The sequence below is a fragment of the Pipistrellus kuhlii genome, unplaced genomic scaffold (assembly GCF_014108245.1).
Source record: "Pipistrellus kuhlii isolate mPipKuh1 unplaced genomic scaffold, mPipKuh1.p scaffold_m20_p_1, whole genome shotgun sequence".
In the NCBI taxonomy this organism is placed as follows: Eukaryota; Metazoa; Chordata; class Mammalia; order Chiroptera; family Vespertilionidae; genus Pipistrellus; species Pipistrellus kuhlii.
This window is the reverse complement of record NW_023425404.1, coordinates 92,460,668-92,484,673: the sequence shown is the minus strand read 5'-3', so window position 1 is coordinate 92,484,673 and position 24,006 is coordinate 92,460,668. Positions and strand designations below refer to the sequence as shown.

Sequence of the window (24,006 nt, the reverse complement as noted above, 5' to 3'; positions counted from 1 at the left end):
CTTCAGGCCTGGTCACCCCCAACTGTCCTCCCCTGTAAGCCTGACTGCCCACAACTGCCCTCCCCTGCTGGCCATCTTGTGTCCACATGAGGGTGGCCATTTTGGACCACTTGGGGTGGCCAACTTGTGTGTTGGAATAATGGTCAATTTGCATATCATCTCTTTATTATATATCATTGTAGTAAATATATATAAAACATAAATTTTATAATTTTAAGTATATAATTCAGTGGCATTAGGTACATTCACGATGTTGTGAAACTGTCACCACTCTGTTTCTGAAAATTTTTTATCATCCCAAAACTATACCTTATAAACAATAATTATCCTTTTCCCTCTATCTGAAACCCCTAGTATCCTCTATTCTACTTTTTGTCTCATGAATTTGCCTACTTTAGGTAACTAATATAGATGGAATCATAAAGTATTTGTCCTTTTGTGTCTGAATTATTTCACTTATAATGTTTTCCAGGTTCACCCATGTTGTAGTATGTGTCAAAAATGTATTCCTTTTTATGTGGGTACACATTTTGTTTGTCCATTCCATTCATCTGTTGATGGACAGTTGGGTGGTTGGACCTTTTGGCTGTTGTGATAATGTTACTGTACAGGTATCTGCTTGAGTCCCTACTTTCAGTTCTTCTGGGTACCAAGGAGTGGACTTGCTGGGTCATATCGCAATTCTGTTTGTCTTTATGAGGTATTGCCAAACAGTTTTCCACAGTGGCTGCACCTTTTTGTTTCCTCAAATGAGGGTTCCAGTTTCTCCACAACCTCACTAAAATGTCAAGTATGTTTTTAAAAGAATATTTTAGTAGGTGATATGACACGCAGCAGTTGTCTGCTTTTGGCATCAGGACAGGATGCCAAGATGGGCTTTGTGACCCTCCTCACTACCTGCTGCAGGTAGTGGCAGCCCCAGGAGCCAGTCAAACCACATACCTTAAAGCTCCAACTGGTGGCTGGAGCTCCTTGACCACAAGAGAGAAGGTGATCACTAGCAGTTGGTTTCCTATTGGGGCTCAGTTCTTCCCCTTTGTTCAGCAGCTAGTAGTTATGGTTCCTGTCCAAAACCAAATCTTCACACAGAGATCCCCTGCCAAGGAGATGGCGCCCTCTTGCTGCAATTTGGAGAGATGCTGCTGTTTTCATGCTCCTGGATTTAACTTTGCATTACATATTTTCTACCTGTTGTCTGATTCAAGAAAGCTCTCATGTCCTTAATCTGTTTACATGGGCTTTCTTTTCACTTTCACTGTCAGTAGTTATGCCTTGAAAAGTTTTCAGATCTGCTGGGTCAAACAGAACCTGCTTCTTTCTTAGTACTAATTACCTGGACATATAAGACTGGGTATGCCTGTCCGTACTTAGATTTGTCATTGGTTTTGTGAAATTTGTTTTTGCTTTTAATTGTTTTAGACACATGCAAAGTATCCATACCTGCTTTTCTACACCTAATGTGATGCTTTCCTCAAATTTAAAAAACAGCTGCTGAGTAGACTGGGTCATGCATTTTTATAGAAGTGGACTGACAGCCCTGTCCCTGCAGGAGAGTAACATTCTCTCCCAGCCTGCTCTGGACTGCAGCACCTCCAGACAGGATCTCCTGCTGGGCTGCTAATGGCTCCCAGGTCTCCTCCCTGGATTAGGAACAGCTTAGTAGTCATGGTCTGTGAGTCAGGTGTGCCTGATGCTGTCCCAACTCTGTCCATTTCCTAACCCACTTGCAGGTACCTTTAAGCCTCCCTCTTTGAATCAAGGTCAGACTTTGCCATGATCAGTGGTTGGCAAACTCATTAGTCAACAGAGCCAAATATCAACAGTACATGATTGAAATTTCTTTTGAGAGCCAAATTTTTTAAACTTAAATTTCTTCTAATGCCACTTCTTCAAAATAGAGTCACCCAGGCCATGGTATTTTGTGGAAGAGCCACACTCAAGGGGCCAAAGAGACACATGTGGCTCACAAGCCATAGTTTGCTGACCACTGTATTAGATCATTGAGCTTTTTCATTTGGGAATGAATAAAAATTAAGCCTCAAGGAGAGATATCTAACTTTAAACGACACTTAGTAAATATAGTTGACTTAAAAAAGAATTGACAGCTGAGAAAAACTAACCTCAAAGCTTTCTTAACCAGCAGCTGGGGCACCACCTCTTGCTGCTCCATGGACATGCTGTCATTAGTGTGTCCCTTACTTTCTTGCATGGGTCAAGCTTCAGGAGTGGGAAGTGTGCATTCCAGGAGTGTCTCCGCCGCTCTCCTGCTCCCACCTTGCCATGGGAGGAATTAAGCACCCTTTTCCCTTCTCTGATCAAGCAGAACACCAGTCAGATGCCTTCTGAAACTTTATTTCTTGCTAATAAATCCCTGAAGGAGTGATCTTTAAAGATAAGCCTATTTTCTCCTTCCATTGTGGCCTGAGTCTATTAGCTCTTCTCCAGCTGTCTCATCAACCAACTGCATCTCCTAGTTCTATTCTACCTTTCCCAAGCCAGACACTATTCCTTAAATTAGGGATCACATAGATGTTAGTATGGGAAAAGCCCACTCCTTCTGTCTGAATTCTGAGTTGACATTTATGTCCTTCCTTAGAAAATATTCTTTCACATAATCCTATTCCAAATTTCTTTATGGTCTGACAGTCACATTCATATTTATTACTTTAAAGGAAAAATTTGTCTTCATCAATAGTTTTCCCTTTAATCTAGTAGTTATATAATCTGATTAGGTAAAACATTGTCCTTTATCTGACTTAATATTTGTTATACCAAGAGCTTAGGTCTGAGAAAACCTGAGAATATTGTTTGTTAATTCCAAAGAAATAATTCAGAGAACTGGCTGTGAAAGACATGGGTATATTAGGACTTATGAGTAGGAGATGGAGTTGAGATGGGAAGGAGCTCATGTTCTCATATACCACACAGTACTCATAAAAATAAACATTTCAATGAATATCTATAAGCTCCTACTGTGTGCAGTGCATTGCAGAGGTCTGAAGTGGAACAGCCCATGGCCCCTGCTCCAAAAGACATTTGTTATCCATTTGCAAAACCTTTGAAGACTTTGATAAGAGACCCAGCACTATGGGAATACAAAGGATGGAGAAATTACTTCTACTAGGATAATCTGAGGAGGAACCAGGGGATGGTGTTTAAATTGGGCTTTCAGAGTAGGGTATGGTTATATAGGAAATATTTTAGGCTTTATAGGCTATCTGGTCACAGCTGCAACTACTCCTTGTCACAATGGGAAGACAGCTGTAGATGATATGTGATGAAAGGTTAGGCTGTGTGCCAATAAAACTTAATTTACAAAAAAAAAACAAAAAAAAAAAACAGTTGCCAAATTTGGCCTCCATATGTAGTTTGTGAATCTTTGTTTTAGAGGATGGGAAGGTTTTTATCAGAAAGAAAGGGGGGAAAGAGCATTTCCATCCAAAGGAGCAGCATGAGCTGAGGCACAAAAAAATGGGAAATGGGAGGCAGGCCTGCATTTGGTATCTTACAAGACAGGTCAGCAGCCTTGGTATTTGAGACTGCAGCTATAGGATTGGGCCAGGCCATGGAAGACCTCTTATTCCAAACTCCAATCTTTGGATTAAATCTTTGGGTGAGTGGTCAGCCACTGAAGATGCTGGGCTAAAGGAGAGTTACAATAAAGACTTTTTTGGCAATTGTAGGGGAGGAGAGGAACAGAAAGCAACCAACCATTTCAGAAATGCTAAGTCTGTGCCAAGAGTCTGAGGACAGAAATGACTAATAAATATAATAGTGTATCAGTGGACTTGGGGATTGCAAACAATGATCTTAACCTTAATTGAAAACCAGAGTTTGTGTACATGTGTCTTTAATCAGACTATAGGTTTAGTGCCTTTCATACAAAAATATAATGCACACCAAAGTATTGCTAGAACATGGAATGATAAAGTGCATTTAACATTTTGAGATGATCTGGAGCAAATGAGAGCAGAAGGGACAGATGAGTACTAAAATTACTTAGAGTTGGAAATATAAGTAATTAATTCTACTTAATAAGAAAAAGAGAAAGAGGAACAATATACAAAGGGAAATTTGAGTTGTGTTTGAAAGAAACTAAGTTTCTTTCCTTGTCTCTAAAGCAGGATTCTTGAAATCTACTCAAGTCTTTCCTTCCTTGTTGGTATGTTCTGGGGACACCAAAACTAAATAGTTATGTAGATAATTAACCATGGCAATGACCTAATCCTCACAGCAAATCCTCTCTGGGCAGCAGAGATCTTGTCCCTGTCCTTCATTAATGCTCTGTTTAAATTGAATTTTTCTGCTTTTAATTATCCCAAATAAATCACATATTCATAAATTATAAGTTTCCAAAATTGTCACAAGAAGACCAATATTAATCCTGAAGGTAAATTTTTATTAGTATGGTGAAAATTGGTTCATCAAAGAAAAAGGATCTAATTAACTGACTTGAGATTTCTTCTGATGACTACTCTACAATGCAGCTAGCCTATCCTTTACTTAAACCAAAGGGAATAGCTAGATACTAAGAAACACTGGACAGTCCAACCTTAGAGAGAAGGTGCGAAGAGGAGGTGGTGTAAGAGATCAATGAATGGACTTGTATGCATGCAAATTAGCATAACCAATGGACATGGACATTGGGGCACTGGGGACTTGTCCTGAGGGGAGAAAGTGGTGAGGAGAGGGGTCAGTTGGAGAAAAGGAGACATATGTAATACTTTAAACAATTTTAAAAAACGTGAATACCTAAGACTAACTTGGAATTTTTAAGGAAAATACTAGTCACTAGTTTCACAGGCAAATGTATCCAACATTCAAAGTCTCAAACATTTCAATATGAATAGGATTGTGCAAGTTGTGCCATTCAACTTTCTGGCTCTGTGGCTTCAGTTAGTCACTTGACCTCTCCAAATATCACTTTCTTTATCTGGCAAATAAATCAACAATAATATTTATCTCATAGGATCATTGGGAAGATTAAATAAGATACTATGGTACTAGTAAAGCACTCCATCACAAAATACTTATTCAACAAGTATTCAAATGTCATTACAATTTTTAATGTTGTTACTATTATACTAGTAGAGACTAATTTTTATTTATATGGTTATAGACCCACATATTTGTGCTTTGAGGTTTTTGTCTGGACAATATATACCATTCCACAAGTGAAGAGCCCTTTCTAACCATACCAAGCAAATAGTAAAAAACAAAGTTTTATGGTACATGCTTTTATAACTGACAATGAACTAGGACTCAAAAGCTCTTGGGATTGTATCCAGTTGGTGTGATGTGCCCTAACTGAGCTCATTGACTTGAGATGTCACCAAGATGTTCATAGTTACAACCAGAAATTGATTAATACATATTAAAATCTGGACAAGTAGCAAGGATTGGGCTTTTATATATTCTACTTTTAAAATGAATATAGTCTTTCTATTCTATGATGAATCTTTTTTCAAAATGTTCATCTGCATCTCAGATACTCACTGAACAACAAAATTCCTGCTGTGAGCATGTGAGATTGAAGGCAGAGATCCTCAGTTCTGTTCAGCATGAGGATTCCTGACCCCCTGTGAAACATACCCTTCCTGGAAGGGGTGACCACAAGTTCCAACCCAGAATTTTTACAAACCTGCTTAGTTGGCTTCATGTAAGTAAGGCCAACTTTCCACCACACAGCTTTAACATCCACCCCCCCTGCCTCCTCTGAAAGCACAAGTGAAAAAGAAATGGATGTTTAAGTACAGAAACCCTAACCTCTGGCCAGAACCATCAACTTGGCCTCGCATTTATTTATTTGATAAATAAGCTTTTTATTGAAGTATTAAGTATAAATACATAAGATAAGTCCTCCTTTGAAAATTACACAGCTTAACTTTCACAAAGTGAACATACTCATGGAGTAAGTACTCTGATCAAGATATAGAATTCTACTGAAATTTCAGGATCCCCTCTGGTGCAACCCCCTCAGTCACTAATACCTCCCACTTCCAAGAAAAATTTATACATTTTTGTTTTAAATTTTCCAACTGGATTTCCATTTTTTTTAAAGATAAGAGTATTTGTGGCTTTGACCACTGTTACAAAGGATTCATTCTGCCTGTTTGCTTTTTTAACCTTACATAAATGGAATAATACAGCAAAAAAAAATTTATTGGGGGGGAGGCCAAGGGCACTAAACATTTTTACATTTAATTTGGAGTATAATATAAAATGAGAATATAGATTTTCCCTAATATTTAACCAATTTCCAACCGAATTTGGAAAGCTTAGAATGTGCTTAGTCTTTAGATAATGTGATTAGATAATGATAAATGTAATAAATCTTAAATTGCAGTTCTATATACTAATAGCAATTTATTATACTAAGTCTGTTTCATGAGTATTTGATCTGTTTGATTTATCTGTCACATTATTTCTGTACCACATTTTGACTATTGCAGCTTTAAAATGTGTTTTGATATTTGTTATGGTAAGTCTTGTGGTTTGCTTCTTTTTAGTAACATTTTAGATCATCTAGCATTTATATACTAGAGGCCCGGTGCACAAAATTTGTGCCCTTGGAAAGGGGGAGTTCCTCAGCCCAGCCTGCACCCTCTTGCAGTGCAGGAGCCCTCGGGGGATGTTCGACTGATGGCACAGCGCAGGCCTAAGCCGAGAGTCTGACATCCTTAGCGCTGCCACAGAGGCAGGACAGGCTCTCACCACTGCCCCTGTGCACACCAGCCATGAGCCTGGCTTCTGGCTGAGCAGTGCTCTTCCTGTGGGAGCACATTGACCACTAGGGGGTTAGCTCCTGTGTTGAGCTTCTGCCCCTGGTGGTCAGTGTACATCATAGCAACTGGTCATTCTGCCATTTGGTTGAGTTGCATATTAGCCTTTTAATATATAGGATTTATACCTTGTATATTCCCAGCTAATTTTGGAACCATTTTGTCACATTCAAGAAAAAATATTCTGGTGGTGTTTTCATGTGATGAGTGGTGTTAATTCCATCCAGTAAACATGTATTGAGCATTTATTATGTGCCAGGCTCTGTTGTGGGCACTGGGAATACCACAGAGAACAAGATCACCCTCACCCTGACACACTTACATTCAAGTGGGGGCAAAAGAATAATTTCAGAATTCAATGCATGCTATAAAGAAAAGAAAACATGGGAAAGGGGCACAAGTAACTTGTTGGAGGAGCAGGGTGCTATTCAAGTTATATGATCAGAAAAGGTCTCAAAGGAGGTGGCACTTGAATTGGAGCCTGCATCATGTATTTCATCTCTAAGTCAACTGGGAAGAAATAGACATGGTGGAAACATCCAACCTGGGAACATAGCATTTATTTTTATTTATTCAAATAGTTTATATCTGACCATAACATTTTGATATTTCTCATATAGAGTCTCTACATTTCTTCTGAAGATTGGTCTGAGATATTTAATTGTATTTGTTGGGATATGATAATGATGGTGATAATGATAATGATGGAGAATGAAATCTATTTCTATATAATCTTTAAAATTGGTATTAGTATATAGAACTACAGTTTTAGATTTCTTACATTTATCATTATCTGACCACTGTGCTGAAATTTTATTACTTCTGGACATTCTCAATTGAGTCTCATGATTTCCTAGTGAAATAATCATATCATGTGGAAATAATAATATTGACTCCATATTTCTAATACTTATAGCTCTGATTTCTTTTTCATGATATATTATCAAAAGTTTACCAAAACTTCTAGAACATTTGCTAACAAGTGATAGCAGACTTCTATACCTTAACTCCGACTTTAATTTTTATCTTTAATTTTTGCTATCAAGAAAGAGAGGTGTTTACTCAATACATATTTTAAACTACTGTACTATTACATGCTTATTATAGGATTGAGAAAATCTGTTTCTAATTCTGTAAATATTTTTACCAGGATGACTTTTAAATGCCATTTTGACATCTATTTAAATTATTTTTCCCAATAATTTCCTCCATTAAATCACCTTTGCATTCCTGGAATATAACCTCCTCCATCTTGCTCAGTGATTCTTTTAATGTTCTGTTGAATACAGTTTGCTGGTAACATACTTATATTTCTTAAAATCTGTAATTTATACATGAAACATGATTTCATTTTGTGCTATCTCTCTGAATCTTAGGTTAGGTTACTGTTCCAATTTTTATATACTCTGAAAGAGTTTTATCATTACCTATTCCTTTAAAAGACATCTGGTCCTAGAATCTTTTAGAAAGAAATTTTTTGTAATTTTTAAAAATATATATTTTGTTGATTTTTTTTACAGAGAGGAAAGGATAGGGATAGAGAGTTAGAAACATCAATGAGAGAGAAACATCAATCAGCTGCCTCCTGCACACTCCCTACTTGATATGTGCCCACAACTAAGGTACATGACCTTGACCAGAATCGAACCTAGGACTGTTGAGTTTGCAGGCTGACGCTCTATCCATTGAGCCAAACTGGCCAGGGCTATTTTTTGTAACTTTTAAATTTTCTTCTAAGGCTACTAATGTATCATGTTTCCTTGTTCATCTTAAATTAGCTTGGTAATTCTTTCAATGTATCTTTTTCATGGAAAGTTTCAAGTGTAAAATTCACTTATAATTTAAAATAACCTGATATATTATATCTTTAAGTTGGAATGTTATTTACTTGTACTTTATTGCTCTTTTCTTTATTAAAGTTGCTTATTAAAAATACTTTTTGAGAAACAGTACTCAGTTTCTAATCCAAGTGTGTGCTTTTTCTTTTTTGAATTTATAAATTTTTAAGTTTCACCTTGATATCAATTTTTTAAGAAATAAAAGTATTTATGACTTAGATCACATCTCATAAATTCAATGTTTATTTATTTTTCTCAGTCAGTGATTCTCAAAAGTTTTATGGAAGACTCCAAATAACCTTTGTTTATCTGAATTATATTTATTGATATTTACAGTATTCAAAATTTATAATGAAAATTTAAATGTATTTATTAATTTTTAATAATAATAATAAACTCATTATATAAAAACTGTTTTTGAAGAGCAACTATTTCCCAAAGCAAAAAATAAAATAAAATTGAAAAGTGTTACCATTTTACAATTTTTTAAAAAAATTCTTTATTGATTAAGGTATCACATATTTGTCCTCAACCCCCCATTTCAATCCCCCACTCCACCCCCACTCATGCCCCCAACCCCCTATTGTCCTTGACCACTGGTTAGGCTCATATGTATGCACATAAGTCCTTTGGTTGATCTCTCCCTTTTATCCCCACCTTTCCTTTGAGGTCCAAAGTCTGACCCATAGCTCCTTATCTCTGGGTCTGTTCTTGTTCATCAGTTTATATCGTTCACTATTTCCCCTAAATGAGTGAGATCATGTCCTACTGGAAATATACTTATAAGAATTAAAATGAGACAAGCAATAATCGTTATACTGAAAGGCATATGAATCAGTCTGTAGTGAGTTTCTTTCTGTGCCACTAGTTATTTTGAGACCCAATTTCAATGTCAAACAGTTCCTTATGTGTACATGTCAGCAATGATATTTCAGTTCTGGATGGTGGGCCAATGGTGGTAATGCAGGTCCAACCCTCTCTGGTTTGGTATTGGGCAACCTGCAGAAACACACAGCTGCTGACTGCTATTATGGCAAGGCGTCGTCAGCGTCTTCCATCCCTGGACTGCTTCTCTTCTGTCTTCATGGTTGGAGTAGTCCTGTCAATTCCTCTCTGTTGCCAGAATCCACATGGTCTCAGAGTTGTTTTCTAAAAATATACAAACATATTCTCGACCAAAAGTTAATAAAGGAATATTTTCTATAAATTTGACTTGGAATCCTTTTTTCATTTTTTGCCCAAATGATTTTCCTCTGGCTTGTTTTGACACCATGTGTGTTGATAGCATTACAATTAATTTTCTAAAGTACAAATTTTCTAGATGTAATTTACTTTCAGGATATTTTTCCTTACATGATATTCTTCTACTTCCCTCATTTTTTATTTAAATATTAGGAGGCTTTTGAAAATGTTATAATGTAGTCTTGATAGCTTTTAAATTTTAATTTTTTTGTACTGTAATATGACTGCTTTAGGTTCATTTCCTGTTGTGAGATTTTATCCTGAGATGAACTACCAATAAAAATTTTAGTTAATACTTTAGGAACAGATTTTTGTCCAGTGCAATTAGTTTTTCTAGGATATCTGCTTATTTCAATTAGCCAATTTAAATTAGCCTGAAAACTTGTGTACTATTTTACTGTCAAATTTATTACTCTAAAATAGGGGTGTCGAACTCAATCAGAGAAGGGGCCAAAATCTAAAATCCAGCCTAAATCGAGGGCCGAATGGTTTACTAAACAGTCATAAACTGTCATTGTGATGGAAACGCAGCGGAGTGCAGTGATGACAGCGCGGTGCGGGCCACATTGCAAGGCCTGGCGGGACGGATTTGGCCCGCGGGCCTTGTGTTTGACACATGTGCTCTAAAACAATCTTATTTTACTGTGTGAGTATTAGGGGAAAGGATTATTTGCCTTATTGAGTAGGTCCTGAGCATTCCTGGTGGTAGGCTGGATTTAGATAGCAAAAACCCACTTCTCCAACACCAGTTGTTTACAAGACAACTCAAACAAGTCTTGTTATAGTGCAAGGGCAGCTGCTGTCAGCCAAGTCTCTGTCTTTTACCCGGGTCCCTATTTAAGCTGGGCATGGGAAGTTAAGCAGCCATTGGGGCAGGAGACCTCCCTCAGCAGGGGTGAGGTTTCAGGCCCCTGCAAAGTTTTGGGGGTGAGGATCTGTGCCCCACCTCAGTTGACCCCCAAGTTCTCTCCAGATGGCCCCTCTTCGACTGTGCCTGTCTTAGGTTGTTCCTTTCCTGAACCCGTCACTGGCAAACCAGCCATCCTCTGGGGCCAAACAAGGTGATATGAGGTTCAGTTCTATCTCTTTGGTATCCTATGCCCCCGTGGCCTCCACGTCCAGTTCCTGCCTTAGGATTCCCTTGCCTGCTGGTGGAGCCCCAACACTGATCACATATCTTGGGGAACCCAGGATTTTTTATCCAGAGAGGGCCCAACTCGCCCCACTGGGTAAGAGACAGATCCATGGTACCAATCATCACGAAGCTTCAACCTCGACATGAACAGAAAACTCAGGCAGCAGCTGTGGGCAATTGGATTGTGAGAAGAGGATCCCTCTTGGCCAAAAAAGCAAGAGGGGCCCAAATGGAATGCTTAGGTGCCTTCCCAGGAAGCCCTCTACACAATGGAAGATATTAAATCCTTTCATGTCATTTTTAAATTGCTGCCAGACATTCAAAGAGTTAATTTGTAAGTTTGCTTGAGATAATTGTAGTATGCTATTGTAATTTTAGAATATTAAAAGATGTGTTACCTTTGTCTCCAAGCACCAAAAACATGAGTTTTTATTTATTCCAAAGGGTTCAAGGTACTATTATAAGTAATTGGGGTAACACAAATCTGGGAAAATTTTTAATGACATTGTAGAATAATATCATGTAAGGATATTCTTTGTTCTAGGCTATGGCAATTCCATTTCATACTGGCAGTCCATTACTTTTTCTATGGGCAGGTCTTATTACATTTTCTGGCCCTCTCCAAGGGACTAGTAGTGATAATAGTGACACCCTTTCTTTGGTGTCCACATAAGCCAGAAACCGCTCTTTAATTTTACACACAAAGAGGAAGTGTTTTTGATTTTGTGTCATACAAAAGGGAAGCTGGGTGGAGACCCCTGTGTAATTATACTTTCTTACACCTCCCATGGTCCTCCTGGTTGACCAAGGTGTTTTGTATTATTGATGACTACATTAGGTGGGGGATCAGCCCATGTAAGGGGTCTTACCTGTGAAATTTCAGGAGCACAAGTCCAAAATACTTCCCCATTTGCCCCAGGTAACATAACCATACATCTGATGATTGCTAGTACATCTAGAAAGGAATACTCAGGCATTCTTTTTTTTCTCATTTTTTATTAAGGTATTATATGTGTACATACCTTACCAAACCTCACCTCTCCCACTCTTATATATGCCCTCCCTCCCCACAGTTTTTTGTCCATTGGTTATGCTTATATGCATGCATACAAGTCCTTCGGTTGATCTCTTATCTCCCCCATGTCTTTCTACCCTCCCCACTGTAATCTGACAGTCTGTTTTTTTCTTTACTGACTCTGTATCTATCTTTTTGTTCATCAGTTTATAATGTTCTTTATTATCCATAAATGAGTGTGGTCATGTGGTGTTTTCCTTTCATTGACTGGCTTATTTCACTCAGCATAATGTTCTCCAATTCCATCCAGGTCGCTGCAAATTATAAGAATTCCTTCTTTTTTATGACAGCATAATATTCCATTGTGTAAATAGAACATAGTTTTTTTATCCAATGATCTGCTGACAGGCACCTAGGCTATTTCCAAATCCTAGCTATTGTAGATTGTGCTGCTATGAACATAGGTGTGCATATATCCATTTTGATTGGTGTTTCTAGTTACTTAGGATATATTCCTAAAAGTGGGATTACTGGGCCAAATGGGAGTTCCATTTTCAGTTTTTTGAGGAAACTCCATACTGTTCTCCACAGTGGTTGCACCAGTCTGCATTCCCACTAGCCGTGCACGAGAGTTCCTTTTTCTCCACATCCTCACTTGTCGTTTGCTGATTTGTTGATTATAGCCATTATAACAGGTGTGAGAAAGTACCACATTGTCATTTTGATTTGCATCTCTAGGATAATTAGTGATTTTGAGAATGTTTTCATGTGCCTCTTGGCCTTCCTTCTGTCTTCTCTTGAGAAGATTCTATTTAGGCACATTGCCCATTTTTTATTGGATCATTTACCTTCCTTTTATTGAGTTGTATAAGCTGTCTGTAGATGTTGGAGATTAAACCCTTATCAGCTATAATATTTGAAAATGTGTTCTCCCATTTGTGGGCTATATTGCTGTTTTATTGATGGTTTCTTTTGCTGTAAAAAAAGCTGTTTATTTTTATGTAGCCTCATTTGTTTATTTTCTCTTTAGCTTCCATTGCCCTAGGGGCAGTATCAGTGAAGAAGTTCTTTAGAATATGTCTGAGATTTTGCTGCCTGTGGATGCCTCTAGTATTTTTATGGTTTCCTGTCTTATGTTTAAGTCCTGTATCCATTTTGAGTTTATTTTTGTGTATTATGTAAGTTGGTGATCTAGTTTCATTCTTTTGCATGTATCTGTCCAATTTTCCCAACACCACTGATTGAAGAGACTGTCTTGACTCCATTGTATGTTTGTGCCTCCTTTGTCAAATATTAATTGAGCATAGTGATTTGGGTTGATATATGGATTTTCTATTCTATTCCACTGATCTGTATGTCTGTTCTTGTGCCAGTACCAGGCTGTTTTGAGAACAGTGGCTTTGTAATACAGCTTGAAATCTGGTATTGAGATCCCTCCTACTTTATTCTTCTTTCTCAAGATTGCTGTGGCTATTCGGGGTCTTTTTTTGTTCTAGATTAATTTTTGGAGAGTTCTTTTTAGGTCTGTGAAATATGTCATTGGTATTTTAATAGGGAGTGCATTGAACCTATAAATTGCTTTGGAAAGTATGAACATTATGATGATGTTGATTCTACCAATCCATGTACATGATATGTTCTTCCATCTGTTTACATCTTCCTCTATCTCTTTTTTTCAGTGTTGTGTAGTTTTCTGTGCATAGGCCTTTTATCTCCTTAGTTAAGTTTATTCCTAGGTATCTCAATTTTTCTGGTGTGATGGTAAATGTGATTGCTCTTTTAGTCTCTGTTTCTGTAAGTTCAATATTGGTGTATAGAAATTCCATAGATTTCTTGGTGTTAAATTTGTATCCTGCTATATTGCCGAATTCATTTATTAAATCTATTAGTTTTTTTATGGAGTCTTTGGTTTTTTTGTGTGTACAATATCATGTCATCTGCAAATAAGGACAACTTTACTTCTTCTTTTCCAATTTTGATGCCTTTTATGTCTTCTTTCTGTCTAATTTCAATAGCTAGTATTTCCAGTACTATGTCAAACAGGAGTGCTGAGAGTGGGCATCCCTGTGAGAATAGTTTAATTTTTGCCCATTGAGTATGATGTTTGCTGTGGGTTTATTATCTGTAGCTTTTATTATGTTGAGGAATGATCCTTCTATTTCCATGTTGTTGAGAGTTTTTATAAGGAAAGGGTGCTGGATTTTGTCAAATGCTTTTTCTGCATCGATTGATATGACTATATAATTTTTATCTCTCAATTTGTTTGTGTGATGTATCACATTTACTGATTTGCGGATATTGTACCATCCTTGCATTCCCAGCATAAATTCTAGTTGATCATGGTGCATGATCTTTCTGATGTACAGCTGGAGCCAATTTGCTAGAATTTTGTTGAGGATTTTGGCATCTATGTTTATGAGGGATATTGGCCTGTAATTCTCTTTCATTGTGTTATCTTTTTTTAAAAATATATTTTACTGATTTTTCACAGAGAGGAGGAGAGAGGGATAGAGAGCTAGAAACGTCGATGAGAGAGAAACATCAACAAGCTGCCTCTTGCACACCCCCTACCAGGGATGTGCCCACAACCAATGTACATGCCTTTGACCGGAATCGAACCTGGGACCTTTCAGTCCACAGACCGACACTCTACCACTGAGTCAAACCGGTTTTGGCTCATTGTGTTATCTTTATCTGGTTTTGGTAATAGGGTAATGCTGGCTTTATAAAAGGAGTTTGGAAGTGCTCCTTTCTCTTGAATTTTTTGAAATAATCTGATTATAGGTTTTAGTTCTTCCTTGAATGTTTGGTAAAACTTTCCTGTGAAGCCATCTGTTCCTGGGCTTTTGTTTGCTGGGAGCTTTTTGATGACTGTTTTAATTTATTCCAAAGTCACTGGTCTATTGAGATTTTTAGATTCTTCCTGATTGAGTTTTGGAAGGTTATATTTTTCTAGGAATATGTCCATTTCCTCCAGATTGTCCAGTTTGTTGGAATAGAGTTGTTCATAGTATTTTGTAACAATCTTTTGTATTTCAGCGGGGTCTGTTATTTCACCTCTTTTATTTCTGATTTTGTTTATTTGGGTCCTCTCCCTTTGTTTCTTGGTTAGCTCGCTAGAGGCTCATCAATCTTGTTTATCCTTTCAAAGAACCAGCTCTTGGTTTTGTTGATCTTATGTATTGTTTCTTTGGTCTCTATGTCGTTTATCTCCGCTCTAATTTTTATTATTTCCTTCCTTCTGCTTACACTGGGTTTTCTTCTTGCTCTTTTTCTAATTCTTTCAGTTGTAGAGTTAGATAATTTGTTACCATTTTTTCTTGTTTTTTGCAATAAGCTTGTAGGGATGTGAACTTCCCTCTCAAAACTGCTTTTGCTGTTGTTGTGTTTTGGATGGTTGTGTTTTCATTGTCATTTGTTGCCAGGATGTTTTTAATTTCTTTCTTGATTTCTCAGTCCTTGTTTAATAGCATGTTATTTAGTCTCCATGTGTTTGATTTCTTTGGATTATTTTTATTGTAGTTGATTTCCAATTTTATGCCACTATGATCTGAGAAGAAGCTTGATATGATTTCTATCTTCTTGAATTTGAGGAGACTTTGCCTATGTCCCAATATGTGGTCTATCTTTGAAAATGACCCATGTGCACTTGAGAAGAATGGGGTGAAATTTTCTGAAGATGCTGATTAATTCCATATGATCTAGTGCGTCATTTGGGATTGATGTTTCATTGCTGATTTTTGTTCCAATGATTTGTCCAAAGTTGGTAGTGGGGGATTAAAATCTCTTACTATGATTGTATTGCTATTAATCTCTCCCTTAATGTCCTCCAGCAGTTTTTTTTAGTTTTGTTTTGTTTTTTTATGTATTTGGATGCTCCTGTATTGGGTGCATATATGTTTACCAGGGTTATTTCTTCTTCTTGGATTGTTCCATTTAGTATTATGAAGTGGCCTTCCTTGTCTCTTATAATGTCCTTCACTTTGAGAACTAATTTGTCAGATATAAGTATTGCTACCCCAGCCTTTTGTTCATTTCCATTCGCCTGGAATAACTTTTTCCATACCTTCACCCTCAGTCTGTGTGCATCTTTTTTTTTTTTTTTATGAAATGGGTTTCCTGTAGACAGTATGTATGTGGGTCTTGTTTTCTTATCCAATCTGTTACTCTATGTCTTTTGATTGGGACATTTAATCCATTTACATCTAAAGTTATTGATAGGTGCTTATTTGTCGCCATTTTTATTCTATATCCATGTGTTCCTTCTTTGCTTCCTATTTCTTTATTTTTACAATAGACCATTTAGCATTTCTTGCATTGCTGGTTTGGTGGTGATAAATTCCCTTAGTCTTTTTTGTCTGTGAAGCTCCTGATTTCACCTTCAATTTTGATTGATAGTCTTGCTAGGTGCAGTATTGTTGGATTCAATCCCTTCCTTTGAATGACTTTGTATATTTCATTCCATTCCCTTCTGGCCTGATGAGTTTCTGTTGAGAAATCAGTTGCTAGGATGATGGGGTTTCCTTTATATGTAACTTTCTGTCTCTCTCTGGCTGCTTTTAAGATTATTACTTTGTCATTGGTGTTTGCCAATTTAATTATAATGTGTCTTGGCATCCATCTTTTGGGGTTTATTTTGCTTGGTACTCTGAGAGCTTCTTGGATTTGTGTGGGTTTTTTCTTCTCTATCTCAGGAAAGTTTTCTGTCATTTTTTCTTGAAACACGTTTTCTATGCCTTCCTCAGTTTCCTTTCCTTCTGGAACCCCTTTTATTCTAATATTGTTTTGTTTTGTACTGTCCCAAAGTTCCTTTAGGCTCTCCTCCTGCTTTTTAATTTTTTTCCCCAGAAGTTGCTCTAATCGGGTATTTTTTTCCATGTTGTCTTCTAGCTCATTGATGCAGTCAGTCCTCTGCTTCTTCTAGTCTACTCTTGATGCTGTCTATTGAGTTCTTTACAGTAGTGATGTCATTTTTCATTTCTTCTTAGTGTGATGGTAAATGTGATTGCTTTTATAGTCTCAATTTCTGTAAATTCATTATTGGTGTATAGAAATGCCATAGATTTCCTGGCATTTATTTTGTATCCTGCTACATTGTCAAAATCCTTTATTAAGTCTATTAGTTTTTTAATGGAGTCTTTTTTTTATGTACAATATCATGTCATCTGCAAATAAGGATAACTTTACTTCTTCTTTTCCAATTTGGATGCCTTTTATTTCCTCTTTTTGTCTAATTGCAATGGCTAGAACTTCCAGTACTATGTCAAACAGGAGTGGTGAGAGTGGGAACCCCTGTCTTTTTCCTGTTCTTAGAGGGAATGGTTTTAGTTTTTGCCCATTGAGTATGATGTTGGCTGTGGGTTTATCATATATAGCTTTTATTATGTTGAGGTATGATCCTTGTACTGTTGAGAGTTTTTATCAGGAAAGGGTGTTGGATTTTATGAAATGCTTTTTCTACATCAATTGATATGACTATATAATTTTTATCTTTCAATTTGTTTATGTGATGTATCACGTTTATTGATTTGCGAATATTGCACCATCCTTGAATTCATGGGATAAATCCTACTTGGTTATAGTGTACGATCTTTCTGATGAAATGCTGAATTCTTTTTGCTAGAATTTTGTTGAGGATTTTGGTATCTATGTTCATGATGCATATTGGCCTGTAATTCTCTTTCATTGAGTTGTCTTTATCTGGTTTTGGTATTAGGGTGATGCTGGCTTCATAAAAGGAGTTTGGAAGTGTTCCTTCCTCTTGAATTTTCTGGAATAGTCTGAGGATGACAGGTTTTAGTTCTTCCTTGAATGTTTAGTAAAACTCCCCTGTGAAGCCATCTGGCCCAGGCTTTTGTTTGCTGGAAGCTTTTTGATGACTGCTTCAATTTCATCCATAGTTATCTACCTATTGAGATTTTTAGTATCTTCTTGAGTAAGTTTTGGAAGGTTGTATTTTTCTAGGAATGTGTCCATTTCCTCCAGGTTGTCTAGTTTGTTAGAATAAAGTTATTCATAGTATTTTTTAATAATCCTTTGTATTTCTGTGGAGTCTGTTATTATTTCACCTCTTTTATTTTTTATTTTGTTTATTTGGGTCCTCTCTGCTTTTTGGTGAAACTAGATAGAGGTTCATCCATCTTGTTTATCCTTTCAAAGAACCAGCTCTTGGTTTTCTTGATCTTTCGTATTTTTTTTTGGGGGGGGGGGGGAGGGGCGTGTCTCTATGTCATTCATTTCTGCTCACTGTGGGCTTTTCTTAACCCTTTTTCTTGTTTTCTGAGGTAGGCCTGTAGAGTTATAAATTTTCCTCTCAGGACTGCTTTCATTGTGTCCCATAGTATTTGTATTGTTGTGTTTTTACTGTCATTAGTCTCCAGGAATTTAAAAATTTCTTCTTTGATCTCATTGTTAACCCAATGATTGTTTAATAGCATGCTATTCAGCTTCAAAGTGTTTGAATTTTTGGAGTGTTTTTATTATATTTTATTTCTAATATTATGCCATTGTGATCTGAGAAAATGCTTGATATGATTTCAATCTTTTTGAATTTGGGGAGACTTTGTGACCCAATATGTGATCTATTTTTAAAATGTCCCATGTGCACTTGAGAAGAATGTATATTCCATGGTGTTGGGCTGAAATGCTCTGAATATGTCAATTAAGTCCATCTGATCTAGTGAGTCATTTAGAATTGCTGTTTCTTTGCTGATTTTTTGTGTAGTTGATATACCCAGTGATGTCAGTGGTGTATTAAAGTCTCCTAGTATGATTGTATTGTTGTCGATTTCTCCCTTGATATATTCAAGGAGTTTTTTTTTTATGTATTTAGGTGCTCCTGCATTTGATGCATATATGTTTATCAGGGACATATCTTCTTGTTGCGTCCATCCCTTTATTATTACGATGTGGCCTTCTTTATCTTTTATTATGGCCTTTACTTTGAGGTCTATTTTGTCAGAAATAAGTACTGCTACCTCAGCTTTTTTTTTCATTTCCATTTGCCTGATGTTTTTCCATCCCTTCACTTTCAACTTTTTGTGAGTCTCTTGTAGACAGCATACAATATATGGGTCATGTTTTTTTATCCATTCAGCCACTCGATGTCTTTTGAGTGGAGCATTTAGTCCGAGTACATTTAAGGTTATTATTGAAAGGTACTTGTTTGTAGCCATTTTTATTTTTTGAGACTGTGTTCCTTCTTACCTTTTCTTTTTACACCAGTCCCTTTAGCATTTCTTGCATTGCTGGCTTGGTAGTGATAAACTCCTTTAGCATTTTTTTTGTCTGTGAAGCTCCTTATTTGCCCTTCAATTTTGAATGATAACCTTGCTGGGTAGAGTATTCTTGGATTTAGTCCTTTGGTTTGCATCACTTTGTAGATTTCTTTCCATTTTTTTATGGCTTGATGTATTTCTGTTGAAAACTCATTTGATAATCTAATGGGGGTTCTCTTATATGTAACTTTCTGTCTTCTCATGAAGCCTTTAAGATTCTCTCTTTGTCCTGAATATTTGCCATAGTAATTATGATATGTCTCGGTGTGGGTCTATTGGGGTTTATCCTGTTTGAGACTCTCCGAGCTTGTATGACTTTTTTCTTTACTATATCAGGGAAGTTGTCTGACATTATTTCTTCAAATATTTCTTCTAACCCTTGTTATTACTGTTGTTCTGGAACCCCTATTATTCTTACGTTGCTTCGTTTCATGATGTCCCATAGCTCCCTTAGGCTTTCCTCTTGTCTTTTAATTTTTTTCTCCAATTGCAATTCAGTTTGGCTGTGTTTTGCTTCCCTGTCTTCTAGATCACTAATTCGGTCCTCTGCTTCTCCTAGTCTACTGTTGAAGCTTTCCATGGTGTTTTTTATTGCAGCTATATCACTTTTCATTTCTTCTTGATTCTTACATAAGTTGTTGATTTTTTTCATCCATTTCTTCTTGACTCTTGCATAATGTGTTAATTTCTTCTTCCATCTGATTTATGAACTCTATGACCCTTATTCTGAATTCTTTTTCTGACATATTTTATCCCTCTGTTTCACTTAGCTGCTTTTCTGGCGTTTCCTCCTTTTCTTTCCTTTGTTTACCCATTTTTGGTCTCACTGAATGATCTAGATGTTGAGTTGTGCAGGGGCTATTCCTCAGGTGGCAGTAGTTTATCTGTCTGCAGCTGCCCTATGGTAGCAGCTGCTTCTCAGTTGACAGCATTTCCTCTGGTTGGTGCTGTTTGCAGGAGTGGTGCCTCCTCTGGCTGGTGGGGGAGGCTGCTCATATAGCTTCTGTTCGTTGGATGGGGTTGGGCTGATTATGAGGTTGCTGATGAACCTGCTGCTCCCTCAGCTGCTGCTCCTTTGACAGGGGCAGGCCACATGAAGCTGCTGTTCTTAGGCCTGTGGCAGGTTCCTCAGGGGTCTGCTGTTCCTTGGACAGGAGCAGGCTGCTCACATGTCTGCTGTTCACATGGTTGCAGTGCCCCGGGCTAAAGTGTTGGGCTGGTCAGAGGGCAACCTGTTTCTGAACTCACAGGAGCCTATGCCCTGGGCAGCTGGAGCCTCTTTGACCATGGGATCGCAGCCTAGGTAGCGTGCCCCTGGCAAAGGTGACTGTAGAGTCCCAGGTGTTATCTGAGGGTACTCTGATTGGAGTTGAGGTTGGGAACCCAGTTACAGCAGCTCTCCCCTTCAAAAAGGCTAGGCCCCTTAGGACAAGCTGGCCGCCTGGTACTGTTTGCGATGGTGGCAGAAGTTGCCTAGTTAGGCAAGCCTGATTAGCCTGCCCTGAAGGTCCTGTGGGATTTAACTGTGCTTCACTCACTCACTTACACACATATATCCCACCTGACCACAAGCTCTTCTTTTACTTTCTCACTCACTTATGCTCTTTCCCTCACTGCCACATTCTTCTTGCCTCTGTAGTTGGTTCTGGGGTGTTGTTGACCCTTTTTGTGGATGAAGTTTCCTCTCCAGGTGTCTGGTTATGTGGCTTGCTCTCAAGCCCATTGTCCTGACCGGATAAAATTCTCCTCAACAAGACTCAACGCCACGGGAACTAAGCACAGATGTACTCACGACTCCAAAAACCCCAGTATAAGTGACCCCCTGAGAAAAGAGATATAGGACAAAGAAAAGAGAGCACAAATGCTGTGGAAGAAAGAGAAAAAGATATGGGATAAAAGACAAAAGAATAAGAGGATTGGAGCAGAATCTGTAGAGGCTAAGCTTATATAGTGAAAATAAGATTGAGAATTGGATGAATATGGGGAGGACCTCAATTTAGTATTATGGAAGTAGAAAGGGAATAAGTGGATGAAAGGAAAGAGAATGAGAATAAAAAATAATAAATTTTACAAAAAGAAATTGATTTCAAAAATGGTATAAAAATAAAAATAGCAAATAAAAAATAGTGATGAGAAATAATGCGAACAGAAATAAAAGAAAAGCAACAAACAAGAACAGGAAAACAAAGAAAAGATAAGAGAAGAGAAAGAAAGCAATAAAGAAAGAAAGAAGAGAAAGGAAGGAAGGAAGGAAGGAAAGGGAAGGGAAGGAAGGAAGGAAAGGAAGGAAGGAAGGAAGGAAGGAAGGAAGGAAAGAAAGAAAGAAAGAAAAAAGAAAGAAAGAAAAGAAAGAAAGAAAGAAAGAAAGAAAGAAAGAAAGAAAGAAAGAAAGAAAGAAAGAAAGAAAGAGAAAAAGAAAGAAAGAGAAAAAGAAAGAAAGAGAAAAAGAAAGAAAGAAAGCGAAAATAAAAATAAAAGTGAAAAAAAAGTAGCGTGTCTTCCTTTGGCTGGCTTATGATTCCATTTGTCTGTACTGTTCTGTTTGTCAGTTTCCTGGTTGCTGCGGCTAAAGATTAGTCCTTAGGCCCTTCCTATATCCTCAGGGAATATTCAGATTCCTTGTTTTACTCAAGGTGTGATCTGGGTGTGGCTGAATTAGTTGCCTAGAGACTTGAGGGCGGGGCTATCTCTCGAGAAAATGGCGACTGGGTTTAGCTGACTCAGCAACAGACCTGCCAACATCTCCCCTAGATCACCATCCACTCTTCCTTGATTCCACAAGCCCACACCTTCTCCTGCACCTCAGCCACAGGTAAGTATCTGTATCCAAACGGTCCCATGAACCAGGTTCGGTGGGAGGAGGCACAGGACCCAGTACAAGGAGGGACTGTGTCCCTGAGAGGTTCTCTCTTGCAGGCACTGCGCAATCCAGCCAGCCTTTCAGAGTTGTCTCCCACTTAGATCCTTGATTTTACCTTATTTCTGGGGACTTCTGCCCTTCCTGGGTGCAAACTATCTCACCAGCTGTGCATCCTCACCAAATTCGGGCTGAATTCCACTCCTTTCAGCTGCTCCCTCCACTGCTCCAGGACAAGGCTCAGGACACATCCATCTATTCCGTCGCCATCTTCCCTCCTCCTGTTTTACAATTTTGCAAATATTTTTTAATGCCTAGCTTAAAGAAGATGTTGGATTTTCATATCTGCTTGTACATTCAATTCATTGACATGTTGTTTTTGCTGCTGTATGTGAAGAAAATCTTTCTTTATATAGCTATACCATGTAGCTGGCAAGCACAAAGTTAATGTCATCTTCAGATTGTGAGTTGTTTTCTGTAATAGTACACCAGACTAGAAAAGTGATAGCTTAAAGTTGTTTCAGTATGAAATCTGAAACCATATCAATGAACTTATCATGTTTTTACGTTCATGATAGAGTAAGAAAAAGCTAATTACATCTTAGTGTTATTGTGAAAATAGATTTGATATCACAAACCCCCTGAAATAATCTAAAGGATTATACTTTGAGAAATGCTATTCTAAACAAATGAAATATGTGTCATTTTTTTCACTTTTAAATAATGTTAGATATATAGAAGAATTGTAAAGAATTGTTAGATATACTGAATTGTATAGAGTTCCCCTATAATCTTCACCCAGCCTCCCCTAAGTTAACTTTTTAAAAATGTAGTACCATTTCAACCATTTTAAGTGTATATACAGTGGCACTAAGTACATTCACAATGTTGTGTAGCCAACCATCCATCTCCAGAATGTTCTCATCCTCTGAAACTGAAACTCTCTACCCATTATGTATAATTCTGACTTATTCTTTAAACCCATATTATTTAAGGCATTTGTCAATAGTATTTACATGTCTAAGTAGTAATCTGTTGATTTCTGATTTGTTGCTTTGAAGAATGTGAACTGTACAATTTCAGTAGTTGGGTGAGCAAGAAAAGAAGGGAATTTTTCCTTCCTCTCTCACTGATTGAGTCAGATCCATGAGGTTTATACCAAACACAAAAAGTAACAGCTGTTTATCCCTTCACATAAGAGTGCCTTTGTCTTGAGATGGCTATAGCAATCTTTCTTCATCAGTTCCTGCCTCTCTGTGTAAACCATGGAAGCAGAACATATTGAGGATGGAGTAATGACATGGCCTTTTACTCACACACACCATGTTGTTAAACTTGGGTTGTAAGGGCAGAGCAAGGAAGAATCCCTGAACCCATGCTTGCTAGAAAGTGAAAGAGGTGGTGTTCCTGGTGAGGGTGGTGGTGGTGATGGTGGTGGTGGTGGTGGTGGTGGTTGTGATTGTGATGGTGGTAGTGAAGGTTTCCACTGATTCAGTCTCTGGAGGGAAAAGAGACAGTAGGGTCAAGACAAGATTTCCAGCACTGTTATACTAGATTTTTTTTCTGTAAGAAGCCAGAAAATAAATATTCTAAGCTTGTGAGCCATATGGTCTCTGCCACCACTACTCAACTCTGCTGTTGAAATGTGAAAGCAGTAACTTGTTTCCAATAAAACATTATTTGTAAAAACATATGGCAGGCCAAATTTGTCCCGCAGGTTATAGTTTCCAGCCTATACTAAATGAATGTCTGATAGATCTAAAAATGGGCTAAAATTCTGACTATCACATTCTTCACTAGAGTCTTGAAGGATATTTCTTAAAGGAGAATTCTACCCGCATACAGATGAACAGTAACCAG

At 37.5% G+C, this 24,006-nt stretch overlaps 1 protein-coding gene and 1 long non-coding RNA gene across 5 annotated transcripts in view; one reads left to right on the top strand and one right to left on the bottom strand.

The window, feature by feature from the left end:
- The window catches only part of THSD4 (thrombospondin type 1 domain containing 4), a 701,089-nt gene that overhangs the window by 531,670 nt on the left and 145,413 nt on the right, over positions 1 to 24,006 (top strand). The window lies entirely within an intron of this gene.
- LOC118729685 lies at positions 8,539 to 19,852 on the bottom strand. Its single transcript, XR_004991248.2, has 3 exons — positions 19,679 to 19,852; positions 9,278 to 9,282; positions 8,539 to 8,550 (listed from the first exon to the last, which is right to left on the bottom strand). It is a non-coding gene; the product is annotated as an uncharacterized LOC118729685 (long non-coding RNA).